General features: G+C 50.0%; 1 protein-coding gene across 3 annotated transcripts in view; it reads left to right on the top strand.

Moving 5' to 3' along the window:
* Tbc1d22a (TBC1 domain family member 22A) overlaps positions 1-24,960 on the top strand; it is a 311,077-nt gene that overhangs the window by 71,719 nt on the left and 214,398 nt on the right. The window lies entirely within an intron of this gene.

Raw genomic sequence — 24,960 nt, forward strand, 5'->3', positions numbered from 1 at the left:
TGATAAGAGCACGTGGGGTTGGAGGTGCTGTGTGCTCCCCCATCCCGGGGAGGCTGGCCCAGCTGCTCTGGAAGATCCCTTCCTGCTTGCAGGTCTCAGCTCTGCTTGTGCTGCATCTCTGGAGCTCTGGGCCTGAAGCCTGGAGCTGCTGTCTGACGGGTCCCATCTCCAGGGTTCCAGTCCTTATTTCCTCACCATCTGCAGGTGGTTACCTGTGCCAGGAGTCTTTTTGCTAAAATGAGAAGCGTCCTTAATTTGTTGATTAGTGGAGAAAAGAACCTAACAATGAGATATTGAGGTTTTTAATTAATTGCTTCCGGGTAAATACTCAATTTTCTCTCATCTCAGCTGATTAGATCCCATCTTTCTCTGTGCTTCAGACTTAAGGACATCTGTGCAGACACACGGTTGTGTCTGACGTTATTTTCAGCCTGTACATGTATTCTGAATAAGCCTTTTGTTCCATTGAGAAGATTAAGGGCAGTATTTGGTTGGAAAAATTTTAATGAAGCACCTAACAGAGCTATTATTCATTTTTGAAACAAGTTGCACTGGTTACCATAGTGATATTAAGCCTTTTATTAAATATTTTTCCTTTTAGTCTTCAGTAAGTTTTTGTGAAATACTGATGGGGGAGCTACAGATCCATGGACTTGGCATCTGGAAAGAATTTTCTAGCTCTGTTGAGTTAAATCATTCAAGGAATTTATGTTATAGGAACATAAAGCTTATAAATCTAGTTTATCATATCTATCATTTAATTGTTCATGCAAGCCAGCTCTTCATGTAGCGATTTACAGTAATCTCAGTGAAATAACAGTTTTGTGTCACAAAATGAATAATGCATGCAAAGAAATTGTTGAGCTCCTTAAAATCATTATGCTCAAAATATTAGGCTCTTTTATTTGAAAGTGATAGAATGATGATCATGTAGTAGTTGCAGGCTGGGGACCTCGGAGGCGGCGCTCTTGTTTGCGTTGGCTGCCCGCTCTCGGGAGGGGCTCTCGGGAGGGAAGTGGCGGCGCAACGTCTGGGGAGCGCTGTGCCGCTCACTGCAGTTCTCTGAGTCAGTGGCCTGCTGGAGTGGTCCCCGCCAGGGCTGTGCAAGGGCTGGGGTGCTGGGCTAGAGGAGCATCTGTCTTTTTTTTTTTTTTTTTTTTAAATATTTTAAAAAAAGAGAGAGAGAGAGAGAGAGAGAGAGAGAGAGAGAGAGTTTTAATATTTATTTTATTTTTTAGTTATCGGCGGACATCACATCTTTGTTTGTATGTGGTGCTGAGGATCGAACCCGGGCCACATGCATGCCAGGCGAGCGTGCTACTGCTTGAGCCACATCCCCAGCCCCGAGCATCTGTCTTGAGAGGCTGAGATGCTTTTCAACCTCCGCTCTCGGGAACGAGGAGTGTGTACCCTGCCATCAGTGCTGTGGCGGGCAGAACCATGGCTGTGGTCAGTGAATGTGGAGGCAGCAGTGTGCTGGGAGCTCCCCTGCCTTCCCAGTTGCTCCGCTCTCTCAGCAGCACACGTGTGCCATGATGTGGTTTTTAAACAACGAGGTCAGTGGACAGTAGCTGCTGGGATTGTTCTGCAGTGAGCCATGCCCTGGGCAGGACGCGGCCTGGTGTGCCGTGTGCCTTGGGTGTGGTGCCTTGGCTTACTTGCCTGAATGCTGGGTCTTTGCATGGCCACCTGCAGGAATGTGGAGGTCCCAGGAGACAGTTCAGGGGCCCTGGGGTTCTAGGTGTGAGGGGGAGATCCCCAGCCTGCAACTACTACATGAGCATCATTCTATCACTTTCAAATAAAAGAGCTCCTCACCTAGAGGGGGAAGCTCTGCTTCTCAGAAGAGAGTTTTCTGGAATGGGAGTGCATTAGTCATCATCTGATCTGCGCCACCTTCACCTTCTCTGCTTTAAAAAACTGCTAAGAAGAATTTCACACACACACACACACACACAAACACACACAACACTTTCTCACACACACACACACACACACACACACCAAGGCCGGGAGAACGGTGCAGTGAAGCCAGGACACCTGTCCTTGGAATTCACAGTTATCAGGATTGCACCACGGTTGTCTCATCTGCCCCTTTTTTCTTTTCCTTTTCCTTTGTTGGATTATTTCAAAGCAAATCCCAGACATCATGTCATTTTTGCCTTTCTGTACTTCAGGATGCATTCCAACCCTTCCCCCCCACCCCCAAGCGCCTGCTACCTTCAGAACATGGGCTGGCAAGGGGCCTGAGGTGGGCACTGCCCTCAGTGTAGCTATGTGCGGAAGTTGCACCGTGACTGCACCTTGGTGGCTGGGCTTTCCGGGCAGCCAGTGGCTCACATAGTCTTGGGCTAATGGGACTGTGCCGAGGACTTGGCACTCAGAGAAAGCTGTTCCTGTAGGCATCTTTTCTCAATGTTGAAGACTCTGGGTTGGGTGTCCTGATCTGGAGGCGTTTGGTATTCTGTGGTTTTCCTTTGCTGCTTTGGTTAACACATGTGAGGGGCACTGGAGAAGAGATGACAGTGTCGTTTGCTTGTTGGGCTCTGGTGGGCACATGTGGTGGGCTTGGTTCATCTTGTCACTTTCCCCATTGCACTTTCTTTATGCTCCCTTGACCTCGTCCCTTGACCTGCCCCAGGGGCCCATGGCTACAGGGGATGAGCGTGCTTCATTCTTTTTCTCTTGATCTTAGGTCATGCGTGCAGGTTTTCTGATAGCGTCCAAGATCTGTCTTTTCCTCGGGTTAGAGCTTTTGAATCTTTCGTTACATCTGCCAGATTGGGTGCTTCTTTGTTCAAAGGCAGGAGCCCCATTCCTTCCAAGAGGGAAGATGGGGTTTGAGGGGAAAAAAGTTACAGTTCCAGATGGGTGAAAAGTAGGTAGAGGGCCAGTCTGATGGTGTCTAACAAAATAGTCAAATGCTATAAGGGATAGAATGGGAAGGGGAAGAGAGAGAGAGAGAGAGAGAGAGAGAGAGAGAGAGAGAGAGAGAGAGAGAGAGAGAGAGAGAGACTGACTCTGAGTGAGTGAGTATGTGTGTGTATGCGTGTGTATGATGGGGTCCCTATAGTCAACAGCCAAGGGGAGGGTCCCAAGTGCTTCTGAGTAGCACACATTCCTTTTAGGTGACAGTCCCATCCAAATAGAGGAACAAGTGTTTGGAAGACTGAATTAAATCTGTTACAGGAGAATGGCGTTGTAGTGGGATGTGTTCCTCATTAAGAGCCGTGTGGAAACATTTGCATTCAGTCCTGCTGTTATGTTCACCCCCACAGAACAGTGGAGGGGTTCAGAAGATCTGAAGTGCTCCAGTGGAACCTAGAGTCTGCCTCCGGCCCTTCGAGTGAAACCTCGTGCCAGAAGCTTCCGTCAGGGGCCTGGAGAATGGGGCGGGAGGCTGGAGGAGGAGGGCTGCTTGCAGAGCCAGCTGGAGTGGGTTCTAGGCTGATAAATTGGTCTGAGAATAACTGCAGTGAGTTTTTACAGCAGGTTGCGTGTGGATCTTAAGTGATGGCTCATCAAGGCAGCTACTTCAGGCTGGACAGCGGGCTTCTCTGAGCCGAGTGGGGACTCAGGACAGCAGGGTTCGGCCCACCGGCTCACAGCCTCTCTGTCAGCATCTCAGACAAACCCAGCTGGGTTCTCTGTTACAAATGTTTATCGCCTTTCTCAGGAACGAGGCTTTTGGTTGGCCCTGCTGAAGTTGTGTGGCGATGTTTATGCTGTTACTGTATATTGCTTTTTATTGCATACTATTTCTGCTGCAAATAGTCATAAATACGGTCACAGTTCTGACTGCATCATGACGTGCTGCTCTGAGAGTGCCACGTTCACACAGTCACACAGGGTGGCAGGGCTGAGCAGTTCCCATTCTCCCTGGGGTGTTTCTTCCGTGTGTGTTAGCCCTCCGTAAGGCCCAGCACAGTCTTTGCAGATTGCCAGACCCTCACTGGGTGGCTCCTGGGACACTGCATTGTTGGGAGGGACCTTGTGGGACTGGGATGCTTGACAGGACAGTTGCCTTACCCCCATTCTCTCTCTCTCTCTTTTTTTTTTTTTTGGTACTTTTTTTTTTTTTTTTTTTGGCACTCGACCCCTGAGCCACGTCCCAGCTCTATTTTGTATTTTATTTAGAGACGGGGTCTCACTGAGTTGCTTAGCACCTCACCATTGCTGAGACTGGTTTTGGACTTGTGATCCTCCTGTCTCAGCCTCCCGAGCTGCTGGGATTATGGGCAGGAGCTGCCTGCCTGGCTTGCCCCCCAGTTTTGCTCTCAACCTTCTCTGTCTAATGGACACATTCCTTACTCTTACCTGTGGGTGCGTTGGGTGGGCCCTGGGCCCTCTCACAGGTGTCTACAAGGACCAAATGCTGTGGTTTATGGAGCTCTGTGGGCAGAGGACCTGGTTGTGGCTCAGATTTTTCCACAGTGAAAAACTTCTTTTTCTCATCTCTCCGAGATGCTGTCTGCCTGCAGGTTGTCCTTGCTGGCCTGGCTCTGGCCCCTGGAGCTGATTTTCTTTTCATGTGGTGGGTATCCACATGGCAGATTGTGCTGTTGGTGCTCTGTCACCCTACTTTGCAGGTGACTGGGCCTGACATCATGGCCCTCTGCCTGCAGCCTTTCTCCTCTGGACATGCTGATGTTGGTCACTGTCCTGGAATTCTAGAGCCGCCTCGTGGAGTCAGTGGGCCCGCTCCGGGCTGCTGGGCTTATGGCGTTAGTCCCATCACCTCCTAGAACACTGCCATGTACTTTCAGTCATCCCAACCTGATGTGGGTGAGACTCAGTCTCTGTCACTTCTGTTAGAGCGTGACCTAGTCAGGTCACCTGTCTTCAGATAGTCAGTTGACCAGATTCTGCCATCTTCTTACCCTCATCCCGGCCTGCGAGGAGTGTTGGGAGAGTCTGGGCAGTGGTGATAGGCAGAGAGAAAACCAGCAGTGTGTGTCACCCAACCTGGAGCCATCTTGGATTGGCTTTGCAACTTTTTTGGGTGGTTCCCACTTCCTCATAAAAGACTTGCAGAGACTTACCTGTGTACAGGTGCCAGTTCTGCCAGGCTCTGTAGTTGCCTCTTGGACCTTGGTGTCTTGCATTTGGTCATTAGCACTCTCTCGTGCCATGTGTCCACGGATTGCTAAACATGGCCTTTGTCTTCGTCAAAGTTATTCTTGTTAATCACATGTTTAGCTGGTTGGTTTGGATGAACTTGGGTAAGTGCTGTAGATGTGGATGCTGTCTGCGGAACATCTGGAGGAGGTTGCTCGCCATGGAACTATTTTGTAGAAGGCACAATACATGGTGGGCACTTTCCCTGATCTCCTTGGCAGACCTCCCTGTCCCTGACCAGTGGCCAGAGATGAATCGAGGCAGTGGAGCATGGGAAGGTGAGTGCAGTGACGAGGAGGGCTTAGGAGAGCCCCTGCCTGCGGTGTCTCTGTCCCCTGAGGAGATGTTGTTCTGATGAAGCAGGGGCCATGGGGTGGGACACTGTGGAGCTCCTTGCCCGTGGGCATCCCCGAGGCCTCAGTGTTCTCAGTTGAAGCTGGCGTGCTGACTGGGTGTGTGTGTGTGTGTGCCTATGCTTGTGAGCTGAGAAATTCTTCTTATGGGCAAGCACACGTGCAGAACTGTTTTGAGATGAGATAAAACTGGACCCAGCATTTTGGGATCTAACTCTTATCCCATTTAAACACCCACACCTATTGCCCCCAGAGGATGGCTGCAGTATAGCAGAGAAGACACCTCAGGCCTGGTGAGGGTGCCTTACGCCCCACATGGCAGCGGGAGAGGTGCAGCTGCTGGGAAACAGTGACTGAGTCCCGGAACAGTGGAATCAGGGCTGCTACTGGTGCAGGAGTTGCACTCTCAGGACTGGACCCAAGAAAAATGCAAAGGTGTGTCCACACCTGGGATTGTTCTCAGATGCTTGAGGTATCTTTAGAAAGTCCCCGCCCCCCCCCCCCCCACCTGCAGGTCAGAAATGTGAAGAATGCAGGAGCCAGTGCAGAAGGGCAGGGAAGGCTCACAGGGTGGAGAGAGACCCTAACAAAAAGGGCAGGAGGCTGGGGTGTGGCTCAGTGGTAGAGTTTGCCTGGCTCTTGTGAGGCACTGGGTTCTACCCTTACCACTGCATAAAAACAAACAAACAAACAGATATAATAAAGGCATGCTGGTGGGGTAGGGCATCCCTCGTGAACTTCCACCTGTCTCAGACGTGTGACTCTTGTTCATACGGAACACACAGGCAAATCCTGGGCAACTGGAAGCAGACGAGGCCTTACCATGGCAGAGGAGGCCAGGGAAGTGACTGCTAAGAGGCACTTGGTTTCTGGCCTGGATGATGGACAGCATATTCTGGAATTAGACAGTGATGCTCAAATAGCTCTGGGAACGTCGTAATGTCATGGAATGGCACACTTCAGACTTCCTGGCATGTGAGTCACGGCTCAATGAAAGAGTTGAAGGCACGCCTTCTAGCCCTTTCTGCGGGCATCTGGAGGGATTCAGCAAAGGCTTCGCCCTCAGAGAGGTTCCTGTCCTTTGGGTCAAGCAGGCAGTGATTTCAGGCCTTCCCACTGATGATAGGTGGGGTGGGTGTCTCTCCTGAGCCACTGTGCAGGTCCCAGAGCACCTTCCATGCCCCTCTCATCTGTAGAGACCCACTCAGCATGGGGGGGCTGCACCTTGCTTAGGCTGAGTGCCAGAGACCCAGGGATTTAGTGCAGTGATCAGAAGTCTACAGCTTGTCTTCAGAGGGGAGGAGCTGCCTGCCGGGGAGGAATTAGAAGTGGGTTTCTGACATCTTGGTGGCCTCCCTAGCTCTTCCTTGATGGTAGTTGGTGAGGGAGGGACTAGGTGGTGGGGTTCCGGGTTCAGCACAAAGCAGTAGCTGGGTTTAGGCCTCATTGGTGCGCATTCTTTAGCTCCTCCTGTCAGAAATGTGAAGCTGATAACAGACGTGTGGCAGTGAGAAGCTGTGGCAGTGAGAAGCTGTGGCAGTGAGAAGCTGTGGCAGCGAGCTGGCCGGCTCTTCTCAGAGCCCCTCGCTTTGTGCATTGGACATTCTCTGGAGACAAAGAGTCTCCTGCTTGAATGAATAGTCCTAGAGTGTGTGGCACTGTGGTGGGACTCTGGGGCGTGGCGCAGGCCACCTCAGCCTCTCTTTCACTCTCAGAGGTGACACTCAGCTCTGCAGCCCTGAGGGTTGTCCAGGAGTCAACTGGGCTTCCCTTGTGCGATGCATGTGCTTGGCTGTTTCCTGGGATGCTGTGGGAGTGAGAGCTCTGCTGTCTGTTGCTGGGCTTGTCCTGCTCAAAGCAGGAGGAGGAACACAGAGACAGGGTGCCTGAGCACTACGGATTCTCCATCCTCTCCTGTCACCCTCCTGAGAACTTTAGCAGTCTTTCCGCAGACCCCAGGGAAGCACCGGTATCTATACCCATATCTTTGGTGCATTTTTAGTGATGCTGAGCCCTTACTCATTGTTTTGAACTTCAGCAGAAGTTATGATGCTTCTGGAATTCTCTTTGTGTAGTTGGGATCCTTACATTTATCCGAGTCTCAGTCATCCAGGTGAGTCTGCTGCTGGAGACACCCTCCTGGGTTCAAGGTTCGAGGATCGAACCTAGGGCCTTGCATGTGCTGGGCAAGTGCTCTACTCCTGAGCCATGGCCCCAGCCCGCCCTGCCCTTTCTTGTTCTGATCTCTCTCTCAACCCCGTGAGCCTTTCCTTCCCCTTCTGTACTTGCTCTAGCTAGCTCTCTTCACTTTCTAACCTGCAGGAATGTCAAAAGCAGCTGAGAGGGGCAAGGAGATGCCTTCTTCCAGAGTGTGCTGTTTCTTATCACGGGAGGGTGGGCCTGAGGAGTGGGGAGAGTGCTCCTGTGTGTGGGGTGCAGGTGCTGGTGTGTGCAGCCTCCGCCTGCCGGTGTTGTGCCCTTTAGGTTGGCTGCCGCCTCTCAGGCTTTTCCTCCAGTCAGGAACAGAGGATCCCCCTGAGAGTTTTAGGGTTTCACCTGCAGCTGCTTTGAAGGATGGAGTGAGACACATAACTGTGCTGTGCCGTTTCCCACAAATCTGGGTTTTACTCCTTCCTTTGTGTAAACAGGTCTGCTGGAGGCCCCCAAAGGCATTGCATTCTCCTGGCTGCACTCAAGCTGAACAGGAGCTAAGCAGTTAGTTGAGCCTCTTGTTTTATAGATGAGGAAACTGTTATTCCAGGGGTTCACTGACTCAGCTGATGTACTGAGCACTCCCTGGAGACAGGGCCTCGAGCCAGGCCGGGAGACCTAGCCTGGAATGCATGGGTGCCCAGGGCTTCCGGGCTTGGCATGGGTAAGATGTGCTGACCCTTTTCTGCCTATGGGTAGCTTTTCTCAGTTGCTGGGTTTGCCTTTGAGGCATTCTGCACCAGCACATCCTGGAAGGTCTTCCTCCCTGGAACTTCAGTGGCCTTCTGGTGTGTCCTGTGCCTGGTCCACTCCCTTCTACCTTCACACCCGTGTTTGCCAAAGTGAATTTCTCAACTTCTCTTTAAAAATATGCTTTTGTTTGCCTCGGAGTCCTCTGTATTGCACACTCCACACTTGTCCCCCAGTCTGCATGTCTTCTGGAAGGGCCCTCGGCCTTGTCTCCCAGCTCGCCATGTCGAGTGTGGTAGATGATCATGGACTTCACTGAGACTCAGGGTGCTCTGTCTCTTTCCCTTGTGTTTACAGCAGATGGGAGCTGTCCTTCAGGGCAACAGACCCCTGTGGAAACCACCCCTGTGCCCAGGCTGCTCTCTGGCATTAGTAGTTTTCCATGGGCCTTCCTCTTGTCTGTCCTCTCCCATTTCTTTCCTCTTGCACTAAATCGCCTGCCTTCTGACTTCTCGTGAGTCATAGATGTCACTGATCTCTCTTATCCAGGATAAAACTTGGAGGTCATTGTCAAATCTTGTCTCTCTTTGTCCCCAAGTCTAGTCACTATGCAGGCCTCTCTGTTCTTGTCTTTTCTCGGTGCCTCTGTGTTGGCCCCTGCGATCTTTCCTTCTGCCGATGGCCTGTCCTTGATCATATCTGCCCACACCTGGAAGCAGCTTTCCAGCCAGTCTCCTTATTTCCCTCTCCCTTATGATGCCTTCCCTACACCAGCAGGAGGTAAGTCACATTGAAACTCTGCTTTCCCCTCTGCTTTAGAAGCCCCTGTGTCTTCTGTTGGTGTTCAGTGCCCTTCATAATTTGGCTCTCAGGACCTACTTGTCCTTCTGTCCATCTGGATGTGGGAACCTGCTGATTTCTGGGTGTTTGTTGTAAGTATCTGCTGGATACTCGGGAATAGTAACTATTCAGACATGTGCTGAAATAGATAGTGCTGATGATGCAGCAGACAGCACTGCTCTGTTGTTAGTGACAGCAGCAGGAGTTAGTACTCTGTCCTTGCCAGTCTGTGTCTTTCCGCCCATTTCCTGTGTTCTCAGTGCCACCAGGAAGCCTTCTCATCCTCTCGCTGTTTAGAGCGCATGGGTGTGCCCTGAACACAGCCTGAGCACAGGTCCATCGTGGAAGTGCTGGCCTGAGCGTTGTGCCCTGCAGGGCTGCTTTGAAGAGCATGCTGGGTGGCCCCAGCCTGTGTGTGCTGCAGGTGGGATGGCCACCTTCCCAGAACCCTTGTTCTTAGCCCTCGTGGGCGGGCAAGCATCTCGAGCGAGTCTCCCCACCTTTTTGTATTTCGAGTAGTGAACATTCCTCAGCACCTTGTGCTGCAGTGATAATGCCGGGGATTAGTCTTCAGGGTGGGCCAGACACAGTTTGTGTCCTTGTGGAGCTTGTGATCAGGCACAGGTGGGCCTGGGGACAAGTACAGCTGATACTGGTACACAGGAAGTGTGCAGAAGGCATAGGGTCCCCCAGAGAAGGGAGGGAGTGGTTGCGCCAGTGTGGGGTGAGAGTGGCGTGGGTGCCTCCCGAGCACCATGGTAGGATCGGCAGTGTGCTGGTGAGTGGATACCAAAGACAGATGGGACTCTGGATGGAAGCACCCTGGGGTGTGCTGTAAAGAGAGCCTGACTGTGCGTGGGTTGTGGGCCCGCAGGTGGGGTCCGGGTGGGTCCTTGGCATCCCAGGGCATTGCATGCCAGCCAAGCTTTGCTCAGTGTATTACCTTTGAGGCAAATGGGGGCTGTGGGACCAAGTGGCTTTGCCTTTGGTATTACCTCACATTTACCCAATGTTGGTTGAGCTGATGATGCACAAGACTCTCTGGCCGCTCAGTTTCCAGCTCCCAGTCATGTGTGGCATCTGGGGGTGTGTTCGCTGCCCCCTGGAGCCACAGGAGGAACGCAGGTGCAGCCAGAGAACCCTTCAGCAGAGCTGGGAACAGCCCCTGTCTTCCATGCTTCCACAGGGTCCTGGTCTTGGGGGCCTCTCCTGAGGATGTGGTGTCGCGAACCTGGAGCAGGCAGATGCAGGAGAGCTAGTGGAAGGGGTGGTGATGGCCCCAGGGTCCTAGTGCCCATGGTGAGATCTATCCCTGGAGAGTCCTGGCAGCTGAGTGCGAGTGCTGGTTGCAACCACTCTCTCTCCTGGACCCTGTCTGTTAGGGACTAGAGCGCCCTGCTGCCGGGTACTGTTAGTGGATTGCTGACCTGCGGGTGCACTGGATCCTGGGTGTGCACACCCACTCTCATGCTCTTTGCCCCTCAAGTGACAGGTGTATAAATACAGGATATTTTAATGTTGAAATTTTTGAGGCTCTGGGCCTGTCTTCAATGGTTCCTATTGGAAAGGAAAAATGTCAGCCTGTAGCTTCCAATTTGTTTGAAGGGATTTAGCTTTTTAACATGAAGTAGCAGTAGTCTTTCCTTTAATTAAATGCCATGCAACATTGGCCATGGGATCAATGTATTGAAGGGAAAACCAGTGTAATTAGGCCTTGTGAAGTGACTAGCAGACCATCAGGGCTCTCCCAGTGGTGGGGGAGCTGGTTTCCGGAGGTGCAGACTAGTTGCACTTTGTTTTCTCAGCTGTAGACTTTGAAAGACTAAAGATTTCCTTTAAACATTTTGGGTCTCCAAAATACTTGTTTTCCTTTAAACACTTAGATCTCCTGTTGGTAACTGTTTTAATTTAGGATCTTAAAGATAGAGAGCACCCTTCTGTCGTTGAGGAGGGACATTAGGTGGACATGAGAGTTTATCACCTAAACGTCCTATGCAGAGGTGTGTGTGTGTGTGTGTGTGTGTGTGTGTGTGTGTGTGTGTATGTAGGGGGTTTAATAGTGACACAGGGAGAAGGGGAGAAAGTGACATGGGTGATCTTGGCTCAGTGCCTTCAATACTGGGGTCCAGTATTGTAGTTGGGGCGTCTAGAATGAGCAGGCATGAGTTCCGTGGGTCACTTTGTGATGGAGAGGTGGTCACTGGGGAAGGTCTACATAGTCCATTCAGGGTGCGGGGTGAGTGGGGATGGTCAGAGAGGATGCAGGTTGCTGTCCTATAGGAAGGTGGTCACTGAAGGTGGTTGTATAAGGCAGAGATCTTGATGGACACATCAAGGAGCTAGGGGGAGGCAGAGAACTGGAAACTGCCCAGGGCGATAGCCCTGCTGGCCTAAGAAAGTCCACTTGCATTCAAAATGGACGCCAGTGCAACGTGAGGTTATAAGAATTTGCTACAGCCACAAGTGAGCATGCACCTAATTTAATCAGTTCCCTGTCACTAGACATTTAGGTCACATCTTTTTAAACTGTAAATGATGCTTCCGTGACCATCTATGTGCATGAGTGTCTGTTTGCATGTAGGTGATTCCTTAGGGACAGAGCCCAGGAGTGGTGTCACTGGCTCAAGAGCTGTGGGCAGTTTAGAGGAGGCTGGGCTGTGTTCTGGAGAAGCTGTCTGGGTGAGGTCTAGCTGTAGGACAGCCTCCAGCCCTATCTCTTGCTTGGTGAAGGTGGTATGTTCCCTGAGCTCCTGTGTGTGCGAGGTCCCTATGTGAGGGTGCCGTTGGCATTGCTGGATTGTGGCCTCTTCATGAGTGGGTTTGGTTTGCCTGTACCAGCCTAAAGCCCTTACCACTTAGCAACCAAAACCAAAATCCAACTGAGCAACACGTCCACTTGTACGAGTCCTTCGGGAGGTTTGTGGTTAGTGTAGTGAGGACTGGGATGTTGCTGGGTGGGTTCCAGAGCTCTGCACCATTGTTCCCTCTAGGGACCAGCCCTGTCCAGACTCAGACCTCTCCTTCCTGTGCAGGGCCATTTGCTTGCCTCAGGTCTGATACACAGGCTGCATGCCAGAGCCTGTTGTTGTCACCACCCCTACTAAGGGCCTCTGTTTCCACCCCTTCCTGGGAAGGTAGGTGGGCTGTAGATATCATTTTAAACATTCCTGATTTGGGGCTGGGGATGTAGCTTAGTGGTCGAGTGTCGAGTGTGTGCTTAGCATGTGAAAGGCCATAGGTTCAAACTCCAGCTGAAAATTCCTTATTCAAGTCATCTGGAAACATCTTTTTTTTTTTTTTTTTAAAGTATTGTTTTAGTTGTAGATGGACACAATACCTTTATTTTATTTATTTGTTTTTATGTGGTGCTGAGGACTGAATCCAGTGTCCCACACATACAAGGTAAACGCTCTACCGACTAAGCTATACCCCCAGCCCCTTAGAAACATCTTTAGAGAGCTGTAATCCACATACCTTACAACCCCCCAGTTAAGGTCTACGACTCAGTGGCTTTTAGTGTTTGCAGAGTGTGCAGTTAACATTTTTAAAAGAATATTTTTTAAAATTTTATCTTTTATGTGGTGCTGAGGATCGCGAACCCAGTGCCTCACACGTGCTAGGTGAGCTCGCTGCCCCTGAGCCCCAGCCCCAGCCCCAGCCCCAGCCTGCAGTTAACATTTTTACTGCCTCAGGGAGAAACCATGTGCCTTGGCAGTCCGCCTTTCCCAGCCCTGGGCAGCCACAGCTCTGCTTTTTGCCTTCCTGGATTTGCCTGGGGACTTTCCTTGTGGGTGGAATCAGGTCATCCCCAGATGTGTTTTTGAGGCTTGTCCTTGTTACGGCACTCACTCTTTTTTCTTGTTCAAATATTCCATAGCACTGGGGTTTGGGTTCCCCAAAGGCCATGTGTCCAAGGCTTGGTCCCCAGCGCCACTGCTGGGAGGCAGCAGAAGTTTTCAGAGGTGGAGCCTCGTGGGAGGTCTCCTGGACACTGGGAGTGTGCCCTCATGTGGGTATCAGGACCCTGACTCCCTCTCGGGAGGTGAGTGGGTTTGCTTCACGGTTCTGCCATGAAGTGCTGTCTCACCACAGGCCCCAAACAGCAGATCCACCTGGTCATGGACTGAGACCTCTGGAATCATGAACCTTAATAAACCTTTTCTCTTTTTAAGCTGATTTTCTCAGAAAGTGAACATACATCGTGTAGACATGCATGCGTTCATCCATCACTGGTTGACAGATGTCTGGGTGTTTCTGCTTCTTGGCTGTTCTGAGTGACGCCACAGCGAACGTTCATGTATGAGGTCTTTATAGGTGTGTGTATTCCTTCTCTTGAGCATGTGTCCAGGAGTGAGGATTGCTGGGTCACATGGCAGCTCTGTTTAACCTTTTAAGGAGCTGTCAGACTTCCACAATGACAGCACCATTTTTCATTCTCACTAGTTGTGTACGAGGGCTTCGGTTTTCCTGCATTTGAGAGCTGTGCCATGTGTGTGGCATCTCCTTGTGGGTGCGATTTCCTTGGTGGCTGATGGTTTTGGGCACGTTTCACAGTCATGCTGGCTCTCTGAATATCTTCTGTGAAGTATTGCCTGTTCATATTCTCTGCTTATTTTAAGCTGGGTTTTCTTTTTTTCCTTCCTTTAAAAAAAAACAAAACAAACTTTATTTTATCTGTTTATTTTTACGTGGTGCTGAGGATCAAACCCAGGGTCTCGCACGTGCTAGGCGCTAGGTGAGCGCTCTACCACAACCCCAGCCCGGGTTTACTTTCTATTGATATGCAAGACTTCTTGTTGGGGTGCGGTGCTGGGGTCAAACCTGGGCCTTGGGCATGACTAGCAGATGCTCTCCTGTTGAGCCGCTTCTGTTCTTATCCAGGACTCTTGAGGCTTAAAACTGTTTTTCTGGTTGGTTGCTATGGGGACCTGGCTGGAGTTAAGGGGCAGCAAGGACTTGGCTTTGAGTCGGCAAGTTTCACTTCCTGTGCCTTCTGCTCCCCCTTTCCTCAGCTGCCATCCGTGTGCGTCTCAGAGCCGAGCTGGGCCTGAGCACCATGTCATAGACTTGCACGGAGGTAGCCAGGGGCAGGCATGATGGAGACATTCCAGAGCTTCCCCTCTGACGGTTGGTCGGTCGGAGAAGCTGCTACTGTAGAAGACTATTGTGCAGAGGGGAGGTTCTGAGCTGTTGTGGTGGAGGGGCACACTTCCAGGCTTCTTGGGAGGGCGCCTCGAACTTCACCTGTGGAGGGGTTAAGGAGCAGCTGGGCGCTCCCCATGCAGAGCACGGAAGAGTGAGTCCCTGCCCTATGCAGAGCAGCTTGTGTTTTAACAGGATTCCTTTTCCCTGCTGTGAATGAATTGGGTGTGTTCACTCAGTAAGTTAAAAAAAAAAAATAAAAGAGAACTCTACTTGTGGTAAATGGGACTACTAAAACTAGCAAAACGAAACAGCAAAAACAAGTGACAAGAGAATTTCCTGGCACACCTGTGCAGTAAGCCGTGTGCAGCACAGGAGGCGTGCTCCCGGGCACCAGTCTGTGTGTCCACTTGCACTGCCCCTCCTGTAGGAGACAGCGGCTCACCCTCTGCCTTCCTGCCCTGTCCTCCCTCTAGGCCATCGTAGCACCCCAGCCAGGGACGCTTGCTAAGGCCTTTCTTAAACTCTGTGTCACTTCCAAATGGAGTTTCTTCCCATTTGTTACCCAGAAGCTGCTTGAAGGAAACAAAAAGACTTAGGTAAAAGAAAAAGTGAAAGATTGAGAAAATTTTGAAAAACTTTATTGTTAATTGTAGCAATTAAGACTCGTCAAGCTTGGAGTTCCCGATTATTGAGAAAAGCGGCCAGGGGATGGAGCCTCTGCCTGCCGTCCAGTCTTCTCCAGAACAGAGGCCAGCCTATTCTGAGCTGGGAGACGTGTGCGGCTGTTCTCCCTTGCTGCAGCTTGGCCTCTGGGTCCTGCAGAAGGAAATACCTTCCAAAAGGATGATTTAACCACCTCATGTGGCGGAGGAGAAACGGCTTCCCTCTGCTCGCTCTGTGGAGGTGAAGCTTGACTGAGATTCCCAGGGCTGGAGAGGCGAGAGCAGGTGCTTTTCTTGGGCTCTTCTGCTCCCTGTGACAGCCAGCCAGCCTTCCATGTCAACAGACTGGCAAGGAACCAAAGACCCCACGTAAATGGTAGCACCTATGGGTCAGTAGCCTCTATCTCCTCCTGTTTTCACCTGAGAAAGGAAAGCAACCTTCTCTAGAAAGCCTGAGAGTGATGGGGTGGCAGTGATCTGCTTTAAGGTGCACCTGTCATGCTTTGGGGACCTTGGGTGCTGGTGGTATTCCAGAGCACTGTTGGGGGCAGCCCCAAGCTGGGGGGAATCTTCCGCAGCTCGAGGACAGGGCCAGGCCTGCAGAAGGCTTGCCTTCCTTGTACACCAAGTTGGAGTGACTAGCAGTGCAGGGGCTGCCTGGTGTGGGTCCCATTGTGTCCCTGTCATTTGTGGTTGCTTTGAGCCTCGTAGGTAGATGGGTCAGTGCTCAGCAAATATGGCAGACCTCTATCCAAATACTGCTATTTTTTTTTTTTCTTACTGAAATCCACATCTTGCGGAGCTGGCCCAGAAGCAGGAGAAGTAGCTCATGTTTCTGTCTGTTGTGTCCTGCACACTGTGCCCTTGGCCCCTTGCCATGTACCGTACTTGATTATTTTGGGTCACATTTTAACTTTGATCTTAAGTAGTCCTTGCACTGGTTTGCAGAATGAGGTAGTAATATGAGGTTGGCTGAGGAAGTACTAGGTCATGATCCCTCTCCTGGAGCCCATCTGCAGATGGTCTTCCTTTTGTGTTTGTAAATGCTGCACCCCCAGAGCAGATCGTCATAGTTTCACCTATTTATTGACTTTCTACTTTGGAAGAAGGGTACACTGTCCTCTTCTTTTGTGCACCTGCTCAGTATTGCCATGGCATGTTTTTGGTGAAGTTGGGATTCATTGTGCTGTTGTGATGGTATCTCTGGTGGGGGAATGAGCCACCAGCACTTGTCCTGTGTAACTTGTTCTGCCGCAGTGGTTAACCCAGGCAGTCTGCCAGTGAGGTGGGTGATGCCGTATGTGGGGGCATGCCCTGCTGCCTGGGAGTGCCGCTCTGCCATGGACCTCCATATAGCCCTTTCCCAGGGTCTTTTGCCAGCCCCTGGCAGGCAGGGAGGCTCTGCCTTCTCAGCTTTCCATCTTTTGTGCTTTTCTGGGCATCTCCTGCCTTATGCCCCTGTCCTCATTGGTAACCCATTTCCTTTACTGTCCTGCTGATGGGTTTGGGTGGGGAGTGGACCCTCAGTAGCAGCCCGTGGGTACCTTTCCTGATGACCCTGCTTCATAGGAGAGTCCACATCTCTCCTGGGACGTCTTTATTTTTGTGACTCTGGTGCACATTGGCCAGTAGTCCTACTTAATGCGGGGAACATGGGCTGAACAGTGGTCAGTGTGTGTGACTGGAAGGCCCATGTGTGGATGCAGCTGCTGGTGGGCAGGGCTGCATTCCAGGCCATCCTGCGTGGCTCCGGGAGGGAAACATGGTCTTGTGCTGGGTGCCCAGCTCTGTGCCCAAGGAAGCCGCACTCCCCTGCTCTCTTGGACTGTTTGCCTGTGCTCCTCGTGTCTCCCAGCCACTGCTGCATGAGTTCCAAAAGTCAGAATCAAAACCACTTAAGAAAGGACGAGTGGTAGTAAAGAAACAGCTAAAATTGTGTGTTGATTTTTCAGTTATTTTTGGCTTTCCAGAAAAAAGGTGCTTGTAATTGTGAGTTCTTTGCATACACCATTTTGTGACAGATTCCTGGTTCAGTCTTAGATCTGGTTGTTTACATCCATTTAGAACAAATGAGTCCTAGTCGCTCTCTGGTCTGGACTCAGAGTGTGCTGAGTAACCACCTCTGTTAGCATAACAGACCGTGCCCTTCATTTGTGTAGAGCATGGCACATTTCACAAATGCTATTCCTTGAGACAATTCCGTGCCTCTGGTAGTTGAAGCTCAGAGAGTGGAGGGGCTGAGCATTGCCTGCAGGGGCTTTGGCCAGGCTGGACTGTGACCAGGACCTTTGAACTGTGCTGCCACTCTGCTGCTTCTGGAAGAGTGTCCTTTCTGGTGATGACCCAAGTGTGAGGGTCCTGTTGAGAAGTAAAGCCTTCCCGGTTGATGCAGGCCAGCATGGAATTGTGGTTTTGGTGTTTTTTCATAAAAATACTTCAAAGTTAATTTTTCAGACAGCAAATCTGTTGTAGAGAGTAAAAAGAAAATGTATTTCTCATTCATTTTCTGCATATTTAACTTTCTTTCGTTAGTTCTCTTAGAGCTGTAGTGATATTATTGGCTGACTCCGGATGCAGGGGCAGCAAGCTGACAGGAAGGCTGGTACTGTTATCACAGAAGAGCTCAGACACGGTGATCATGAAGGAGAGGGCAGCTGTGCAGGCTGGGAAGTGCAGGGTCTGGGTGCCAGCTTGTAGTGAGGGTTCCCACTGTGTCCTCGCAGGGCACATGGGAGGTGGAAGGGCAAGAGGAGACACGCTGTGCCCTCCCATGGCAGAGGACAGGAGAAGGAAGCCTGGGCAGTAGAGGGCCTTTCCAGGGGCTCCCATCCTCTCAGAGAGTGGAGCCTGGTGGTCTGCACACCACCCCAGGCCCACCTCCACCTGCTGCGTTAGAATTGAGTCCCAGCACGTGACTTTCTGGAGGCCACAGGAAAACTCAAACCACAGTGAAAGCCAGACAGAGCTTTAGACACTAAGAATTGGGGTTGAAATAAAAGGAGAGAAGGCCTTAGGCCATGTGAACCTAATGCAAGGAAACTAGCTTGCCCATAATTCATCAGAAAGTGTAGACCGCAAGACAGAGAGCTGTACGGAGACCAAGAGGGATGCTTCATAAGAGGGTCGATTTATTAAATGGGTAGACAAGCCCCAAATGTGTATCCAAATGTGCTTTATTACACACAGAGTAAACATTCACAGACAGAGAGAAAAGGACAAGTTCATGATCACTGAGATTTTAACACCCCTCCCGGAGCAATTGATATCATAGATTATAAAGATATGAAGATTTGATTAGCACTATCAACTGTCTGGATCTGACTGCTTTATAGATTGCTGTCTCCACCAACTGAAAATGTTCGTTCCTCTCAGGATACACGACACAGGCACCACGTGGACCATGTGCTAGGCCCAGAGAAGTCACAGCAGAGACCACAGTGTTGAAAAAGCCCAAAGTTCATCTGATGGAATGCTTTAAGAACTCAGTAGCATAAGATGTCCAGAAATCCTCAAATATTTAGAAATGTATGTGTGTACTTCTCAGTGACTTATGGATCAGAAAAATCATAAGCAAAATCAGAAAGTATTTTGAACTCAGTGGTAATGACAGTTCGTATCAAAATTGTGTGATACAGGTAAAATAGTACTTGGGGGAAAATTCAGAGCTTTAAATGCCTGTATTAGAAAGTGAAAAGGTGTCAAAGCAGTGAGGGAAGCCCTACCTTAAGAAACTAGCAGGAGAGCTTGAGCCAGGTTCTGGGGTGCAGCTGGGCAGCAGAGGTTGGCCTCGCATGTCAGCCTCACACACATGCAGGCTCCAGGGCACAGTAGGAGAAGGACAGCCCTCTCGTGAGGGCGAAACAAACTAGAGCGTGACTGAGCAAGACAGGAGTCTTGAAAGCCTAACGCTAGTTTTATGAAAAGCAGAGGAAAGTGTCTTGGGAGAGGGGCTGTCATTACAGAGCTTGCAGATAGTAGACAGATAGCAAGGGGCATCTGTGCAAGTGTGTGCCTATACATGCCAGAATATTCCTTGAAAGATGCAGCCTAATAAAACCAATTCAAGGAAACAGAAAGCTATGGTGTCCCTTGTTGGTTTAAAATATTAATTTGCAATAAAAAAAGCTGTCACACATGAAAATATTGGGGCCAGATGGCTTTCTGTGCTAGTGAACTTTAGCAGACTCTTTAAATTGATGCATTGTAATTGTACATAGTACTGGGCTAACCTGTTGGTACGTACTCATATGTGTCCATAGTAAAATTTCCTTTAAAGAAGGAGCAGTGCCAGACCTCCAAGAACTCTTGGAGAGGGCTGGGTTGTGGTCAGTGGTAGAGCACTTGCCTAGCACAGGTGTGGGCCCGAGTTGGATCCTCAGCACCACATAAAAATAAATAAATATAGCAAAGATATTGTGTCCAACTACCACTAAAAAATAAATATTAAAAAAAGGAAGAAGAACAACTCTTGGAGATAGGGGGAGGAGTCAGTGCTGCTTCATTCATATTTTAAGGTTCTACAACCCTGTTAGCAAAATCTTGTGAGACATTATGAGGGAAGGGAGCCAGGGGCCAGCAACTGTGAACAAAGAGTTCTTTAGAAATGTCACATAATTGATTTTCATTTCACCCCATGGATGATCTACTGGCTAAAGAGTAGCTTTCTTGTTATAGACAGAAAACTGGACCAAACACCTGAAATAAATATTCTCAGACATTGGCCAGTAGGCAGTGCAGACTGATCTGAGACAAGGGCAGTGAACTCAGTGAACTTTGTGGTCACCCAGGCTGCTGTGCATGAAGGGGAACCTGAGTGAACCTGGCACCTTCCTGAGTTGAGGAACTGGGAAGGGGAGTTTGGGAGGCTGAGCCGCCTGGAGCAGGGTCCTGTGCAGGAGGGAATCAAACGTAGGAAGAGCCCGGGCGCGCACAGAGGGTGCCCTTGATCCTTGCCTGAGTGCTGATCTGCTCAGCAGCAAGGCTGTCCATGAGCTGGGGAAGCCACCATAATGTCCTCTGGGGACAGTTTCCAGAGCTGCAGAAACTGAGTGCTGGAGGGCACACGTGGGAGCCGGAACACCCCCCCCCCCCCCACTCCGCCCTCCCCTCCAGTGCCTCCAGCACTGTCCTGCAAGGTGAGAGCAGGTTGGCTGGCAAGGGAGAAGCAGTCACAGGCCCGTCCTGTTATGGTAGAGGTGATAAAGGTGGTACCTGGCACATCTGGCATTCAGCTGCAGAACAGGAGAGCATGATCACGTCAAGAGAAGAATCCGTCACCACAATAAAACTGAACAGCACAGGAAGGGGCAGATAAAAGATCTCAACCCGCACTACACAAAAGTTATAGAAGTTGCCAAAAAGCGTGCAGGAGAATCTGTTCAGTGATTGGTAGTCATCCCAGAATTGCCTGTTAAAGCCACAGTGTGATACCATTAACACTGACTAAAATGGCTGCAAGGAAACAGATGGACGGTGCTGTTTTGACCGAGTTATGGAGTAACTGAAACTTGGGGACATTGCTGGTGGGTAGCGTGAAGTGGTATAGCCACTCTGGAGAACCTTCCTGTGGCCTCCTCTCCTCTTTCTAAAAGGTACAAAGATGAAAGAACATACATCTGCCTCGTGGCCCAGCAGCTATACCCCTCGTGTTTGCCTGAGAGAAACGAAAGTGGTCCCATCAGCCGGAATGTTCACAGCATCATCTTCAGGCTGAAAACCTGTAGCTAACTCAGATGTTAGGAATAGGCGAATGTGTGGCCATACTGTGGTACGTGTGTACGGTAGAGTGCCGAGTCTGCTTCAAAGAATGAACCACTGATAACCTGCAACACGTGTGGCTTTGGCAGACACATTTTGAGCAGTGAGTAGGACTTACCCTGCATGAGTCAGGAGAGCAGGCAAGCTGACTTGTGTCAACGGGGGCCAGAAAGTGGTTAGCTCAGGGTGGGAGCAGGGGTCACTAGAAAGGCAGTTAGGAATATTCCAGTCGACAGGGTGACTTTAGTATTTCTGTTGTATGCAGATTATACTTCAGTTTAACATATCAACAGCTCCCCCAGCCAGCCACAGCCCACCTGCCTCCCACAGGCAGGGGACCATTGGGCTTTCTCTCCTGGCTCCTACTATGGAGCAGTCCCAAGGGAGCATGTCAGGGTGGAGGGCAGCAGAAGCGTGGACTCTGATCTCCAGGAGCTCCTGCTGTGCCTCAGGAGACCAGCCCGTGCTCAGGACACAGCCCTGCAGGTGGCAGGGGTCAGTTCCATGGGAGAGGGGAGAGGGGGGAGGGCAGGAACCATCAGTGCCTTAGATCAGCTAGGATTGAGCCTGGGCCCAGAACGCTGGAGACTGAGAACCTGGTGAAGAGGGGTAGAACTTCCCTGAACTTCCCTGCTGCGGGAAGTTCATAGCTTTGTAGAGATAGGGGAGAGCGCCCGGTGCAGGGGAGTCTTCCTGGCCTTGACTCCCTTCCTTGATCCTCTCTGAGGCGAGTGGTGCTGCAGAAACTCTCAGTGCTTCTGCTCACTTTTCTCAATTATTCTCCTTTTACTTTGTAATTAGATGCATTTATTCTATACCCATGCGAAAAATACCTTTCTTTTCTATGGCAATACTGTATTCCAGGCTTTGGATATAATAGGATTTCAGTCGCATCCCTGCTAATGCTGCTTCTAATGCTGTCAGCATGACAGTGCTCAAGTGACATCCTTGGGTATAGTCCTTGCATACTCTAGGAAATGTCCCTGTAGAGTAGGCGTCTTGGAGTAAAGGTGCTGCTCAAAGATTATAGACCTTCAAGAGTTGACCAACACAACGGGCCTACCAGTGTAGACACTGCCTGTAAAAGAGTGGCTGTTGACCCAGGGTGCTGTCGGTGATGGGTGTTGTCACTTACAGTCTTACCAATTTATGTCTGACAGATTTCTTGTTTGAATTTGTGGTTCTTTGGTCACCATCAAGGACAGTGTCTTTTTCTTGTTATGCTCTTTCGTCATTTCCATTTCCTTTCCTTTTTGTAGGGGCTTTTTTTTTTACTTAACATGTGCTCTTTGTATGTTAGTGCTTTTTGACTTTTTATACGCTGCTTGAATGTTTCAAACTTGTCATTTGTTGTTTTAACACTGTAGTGTCTTGCGGTACAGTCACTTTTGAACTTTTATATCCTTAGTTTGAGAATCTCTTCATAGATTGTGAGATTTGTGTCTTGCCTAGGAGTGCGTTTCCTGCCTGGGGGTGGCAAGATCACTCACATTTTCTTCTAGTATTGTTATCTTCCTTTACACAGACGTGCCCCTCCACATGGGCCTATTTAGGGTTTTACCCTGTTGCCCCACATCATCATTGCCATTCATTAATGTGTAGTCACAGGTATTGCACGCATCCTAGCCTTGCTCAAAAGACAGGTTAGTATTTCGTGATTTTTAAGTAATACTGGCACTTTAAAAAAAAATATGCTTCACATAATGGTTGCACCCCACCTCTTTTGCAAAAATATTTGGCATCAAATATGCAGCAATTATGCAGTGGAATACAGTAATCATTTAGAAATCAGTTTTTGTTTGGTAGGATTAGTGACCCAGTATCGTTTCTGAAAACAAATCCATCTTGGCGGAAGACCATTGGTCGGTGCCCCCTGACTTGAGGTACCCTTTGAATGGCATCCGGTGCTCCTGCATGTGTAGGTATGGTTTTGAACGTTCATGCAGCTTCCTTGGCTTCTCCCAGAGTCCTGTAGTTATAATTGCTGTAGCTCTGCCACAGAGTCCTTTATCTGCTACTCAAGGCTGCTTTCTTTCCTCTTTTTGGGAACTTTATTGGATGTTTTCATGTCCCTATTCTGCTTGGTGAACTTGGGATACACTTGTCAAGTTTCAGAACACGTGCAGCGAGTCCCATTGGAGTGTGAACTGGCTTGGCACAGACCGTTGGTTACGTTCTGGTTTCTAGCCTTCGAGCCGCCTGCCTGTCCGGCCTCCTGTGAGTTGTCTTGATTTTTGCCCTGAATGTCTTGGCCTCCGTCTTTCTTGTACTGCTGCCCTCTACATTGGGCTTCTCAAGGAGACCGCTGTGCACTGCAGGTCTTGTCTAGTTGCCGTTTCTGCAGAGAGACCTCCTGACCTTCCTGACCATGTGCAATGGCCCATGTACCACCTCCTCTGCCCGTTCTTCTGGCAGTCGTGTGGTTCTGAGCTCACACTTGCTCCGTCCTGGGGAAGAAGGTGAGCTCTGAGCACAGGCTGCCCAGCATAAGGCCTCCCAGGCTGCGGGCCGAGTTAGGTGTCACCTGGTGCTCCTCTGGCCCAGGGCCTGTGTGCTGCAAATGCTCCATCTCCCTGAGCCTGGCGATGTCCCCGTGTGTGACTCTGCCTGAGGCCTGGTGTTGTTAGGTCTTAGGCTGCTGCACCTTGCAGAGGGCAGTCTGGCAGATATTCTGTGTCAAAAACCTTTGCTTGATTCAGAGCTGTGTCTCTCATGGGTGTCGGTGCCAGCTGCCCTAACTCCTGTTTTTTCACAAGGGCCTGTGTGGTTCTGTCAAGCTCATGCCCATGACACTTCGATTTCTCCTGCTGCCCACAGAGGAAAGCTGTCAACTTGGGAAATTCCTTGTGTCTGGCACCTACTGAACTCAGACTTCTACATCTTGGCTTCTCGAGGTTCTGCCTCCGTCTCTTCGTTGGCCTTGTCCTCAGGCTGATCAGGTCCTAGCTGTTGCAGCAGTCCTGGGCCTTAGTCTGAGCCCAGCAGCTTTCAGAGGAAGGCAGAGGGGTTGCTTCCAGAGACTTGCCAAGGGCAAGGGAAGCTTCCTTGGAAGCCCCTGGTGAAAATACCTTCTGCCCAGGGCTTGGATGGGGTGCCAGGCCATCGTGGAATCCGCCCCTGCTGAGGGTGGCTTGGCGCCACAGCAGGTGCTAATCAGGGGCACCTCTGGAGCAGGGTTGGGTGGGCTCAGCTTGTCCTGGGTGGGGGGAGTAGTGGTCACTGCACAGCTGGTGTTCTTCTAGGAAGGTGGTGAGTGGCCCCTGGCTGGAAGTCACGGGTATCCAGTTAGAAATGACGACTTTCCCCATCAGGCAGCTTCAGCTCCCAGGTGAAGCAGCAGGACTTCTTATGTTGAACCACCTTCATTCTTAGAGTAAATCCTGCCTATGTGTATTATTCTTTGGATAGCCTGCTGTGTTTTGATCTGCTAAGATTTTTATTTTGATCTTTTTATCCGTATTCACAAGTGAGGTTTGTCTGTGTTACAAAGTCTTTTTAAGAATGGGAGTTAAAGCAGTGGAAAGATCCTGGTATTGAAGGTGACTTAGTTCCTGTGTGCCCTTGGTCAAGTCACTTAACCTCTCTGAGGCTACTACAGTGGTGCACAGCGCTAGGTAACTCAGGCTGCTCTAGGATTGAATAAGATAATATATGTGACACCTCTCTTTAAACATTAAAGCTTCAACCAAGTTAGAACTTCGTTTCATGCTGTATATTCAAGATTTTGACTTCTTGAGAGTTGCTTCTAATGAGGCGACAGATTCAGAGAACATTAATAAATGAGTTCTCTGTGCTTTCTTCGTAATCCACAATCAGACAACCAGGGCTGTGCAAAGGGAGAGGCACTGGGAACATGATTGGTAAACACTATGTTATTGGTGTTCAGATATTAGGCTCCTGTTTTTCATAGTGTCCTTAGGGAATAGGGGAAGATTTGGTATTTTCTGAGATTGCTGTGAATGCACGTCATTGCTGGAACTGCCACCCAATTATTTGGTACCTACTTTACATAGACTTTAGTAATTGGGAAAAGATGAGATGCCAGGACGTTGTATTTTGTTGATTATATTGCCCAAATCTTCTGTAATCGATTCTTTTATTGCTAGTGTTAATCCCTAGCTCTGAGCTGTTAGGAGAAGACCTTAATGGAATATTGCTAACTTAAATGGAGGAAGTAATTGTGT

The sequence above is a fragment of the Marmota monax genome, unplaced genomic scaffold (assembly GCF_021218885.2).
Source record: "Marmota monax isolate L192 unplaced genomic scaffold, Marmota_monax_Labrador192_F-V1.1 WCK01_AAM20220418_F8-fsc00051, whole genome shotgun sequence".
NCBI classification, from domain to species: Eukaryota; Metazoa; Chordata; class Mammalia; order Rodentia; family Sciuridae; genus Marmota; species Marmota monax.